Source organism: Octopus bimaculoides, chromosome 9, assembly GCF_001194135.2.
Source record: "Octopus bimaculoides isolate UCB-OBI-ISO-001 chromosome 9, ASM119413v2, whole genome shotgun sequence".
NCBI classification, from domain to species: domain Eukaryota; kingdom Metazoa; phylum Mollusca; class Cephalopoda; order Octopoda; family Octopodidae; genus Octopus; species Octopus bimaculoides.
In genome coordinates this window covers 65,738,432-65,741,711 of record NC_068989.1, presented here as the reverse complement: position 1 = coordinate 65,741,711, position 3,280 = coordinate 65,738,432, and the positions used below count along the sequence as shown (strand labels likewise).

General features: G+C 34.2%; 1 long non-coding RNA gene across 2 annotated transcripts in view; it reads left to right on the top strand.

The window, feature by feature from the left end:
• The window catches only part of LOC106875319 (uncharacterized), a 406,076-nt gene that overhangs the window by 203,861 nt on the left and 198,935 nt on the right, over window positions 1-3,280 (top strand). The gene's annotated exons all lie outside the window — the stretch shown is intronic.

Sequence of the window (3,280 nt, the reverse complement as noted above, 5' to 3'; positions counted from 1 at the left end):
TATATATATAATATATGTACATACATATGATTTCTTACTTTATGAATTCAAAGACTATGAAATATGTACGAGGGTTGGCTGAAAAGTTCATAGGCTGATCAAGATGCTGTAATGGAATGAGAATGAATGTGGTTTACTTTTCAACGTAGTCCTCCATGCAATCAACAAAGAGTTGAAATTAATGTATGCAAGATTTCACATCTCTCGCATCATTTCTCCATCGTCAATCAATGAAATTTTAATCCCACCCGCGTATAATAACTAATGCTTAGAGTTTTATTCTGAATAGTCATCCCATTTGCTGAATATCTAGATAAATCAGAGACAATTAGAAAGTCGGTCACCAAGTCCCTATAAATTTAGTTACAACTTGCTAGATATGTGATGCCTACCGCAACATATTCTATGCATGCGTACATACGCATAAATGTTAATATAATAAATAAACATACATGTATTACTAAATGAACAGAAAAATTTTCTACACAAGTATATAAATAATGTTTAGATGGAATATCTAAACAGTTAAGTAATTTATAATTTCTTTTGTGTCTCATTTTATTGGTTGTCTGGTAAATATATGCAATGTTTAATTCATAATTTGGAGGGTGATTTCTGTCATTATTTATTATATAACTTTACTACAATTGTGTTACATCATTTACATCATATCAGCTAAATGATAATGGTGATCTTCGAAAGCTTGCATAATATCCAATTTCTTCCGCCTTGTTTCTCGTCTGTTAATAGTCTCTTGATGTCACCGTTCATGTGGAAATTTCCAAGGAGTAACCGTTCTTCATTAGGACTGATTCCTGAATCTTGTAGAAGTAGGCTTGGTATTTCAAGTGGTTTCTGCGATATTGATTTGCTGTGAAGGAAAAAAATATCGACCGACAGATCTTTCTGAGTATTGTGTAACATTCCATGACTGCCTCAGAATAACATTATACCATTTATTTACTTCTCCTGTAAATTATTTATAGCCGTTGATGTTTAAAGTAATCTTGATCAAGTTGTTAATCATTTAATATTAATGTTTTATCTAGTTTACAGTTTGTTTTCTCCAGGCGTGTATTTTCCCCAATTTCTGTATTTGACTGGTCTAAATTACATGTAAACTATATGTTAATGCAAAACAAACAATTCACCAAATGTAAGCCGAAAATGAAGTTGTAATTCATTCGAAATTGTCTGAATCGACACTACTACTTTATTGTTATAGAGAAGACATATTGTCTCCAAACTTAATTAGCATTTTTTCATTCTTAGGATTGCCATCTTTGATACGAGAGCATAAAGAATTCGATTTTTTCCACATCATTATTTATTAGCCATAACACTTCATTGTCTCAATGTATCATTATCATTACGATATTACGGTACGACTGTTACAGATATAATTAGTTTTTAAAATCTATCAGCAGCATACATAAAGTAAAATATTACACCAGAAAACTAAGGGAGTTGCATTATAGGATAAGAGAAATGATTGAATAACTGAAGTAATTATAATCACTATTGTCAAGTACGGTCATTCTGGAATTATAATATCTCCTATCAAAATATGAAGCTGAAATACTGGGGCAAATATTCTCAAAACGTTAACATGAAACTGCGGCTAAAAATTGCTCCATTTCTGATTCATTTCAAAATAATATTCTTTAAATGAAACGTCAGGAAGTTTAGTTATTCCTTCGGATACGAAAAATATAGATAGATACTTTAATTATCTCCAAACATATAGTTAGATATTCCCGAATATCGTAGACTTGGTATTTCAAATGGTTTCAGGAATATTGGTAGATTTTGAAGTATCTCTTGATGTTAGAAATTAATGCCATATATTCTGTTAAAAAAATCTCTCTTATTGAATGTTACTGTTCTTCTTTTCGTTGTTGTTATTGCTTGTAATTACAGTAAGCAAAACTGAGAGGTAACTTTTCAGAAAAGGGTCGTTGTTGCTGTTATTGTTAGTTCTTTCTCGGCTCATAGGGGCCGGTTTCCCGGTTTCTTTGCCGTATAGGTTCCACAACTGGACAGAACATCGATCCGTCGCAGGTGAACTGCTGGATGCAGGAGGAACGAGTGAGAGAAAGTTGTAGCGAAAGAGTTAGCAAAAGTTCGCCATTACCTTCTGCCGGAGACGAGTGGAGCTTAGGTGTTTCGCTCATAAACACATACATAGCCTGGACTGAGATTCGAACTCGTGATCCCTCAACAGCAAGTCCGCTGCTCTAACTACTAGGCCATGTGCTTCTACTTTCAGAAAAGGGTAGTGATACTAATTAACAAACTCTACATACGAATATACTTACATGTTCAAGATAGTAAATAAATAATATGATATAACAATTTAGCAGACTTAAATGAAATATTGTAATACTATTTACATTATTTACAATTGACGGATATTTGTCCTCATCTTGTTTGTTGTTAACACAACAATTCGATTGATACACCCTCCAGCCTTCATCAGGAGTCTTGAGGAAATTTCTAACCTGGATTCTAATTCCTAAAGTATTTTTCGTTATTATTATTATTATTATTATTATTATTCAGGTCACTGCCTGGAACCCGCGTTTTAAACCTCTACGCTATATGCTCGTGGGCAATTATGGAGTGAATTTTAGGGCTTATAAATCTAATATTCTCTTATCCTTCCTTAATAGCGGTTCCCATATGCTATTCATATCTGATCTTCCCGTGTCACAGCTTTGCGATGTTCCTCTACCCTTATTTTGAGGGGGCGACATGTTTCGTCTTTGTATAACCTACCACAGCTGCATGGGATGGAGTACGCGCAGTTCTTAGTAATATTCTCTTCTATTGGTGGTTTTACTCGAAGGAGATATTTGCGAAGTGTTGTATTACTTTTGAATATTGATCCTGATGTCATATGGGCCGCATATCGTTTGTATATTTTCGGAGAGGCCTTTCACAGAGGGTAGACAGACTGTGGAGAGTTTATCGATTTCATTCTCTCTTTTCTTCATAATTGGAGTGAAGATTATGTTGTTTTGTAATATTGATTTCAATTTGATATATATATCTGTAAAAATATGTGACACTTACTCGGTAGCCATGATAAAACTCCGAGTTTCGGATGCCGGGGCGGAAACCCACGCCGCCATCTCTTCAGTTATCTGGCCATTGAACATTCCTTTGAGATGGCTGCGTGGGTTTCCGCTCCGGCGTCCGAAACTCGGAGTATTACCATGGCTACCGAATAAATGTCACATATTTTTACAGATAAATTCCTCTATTTACATAATATCGA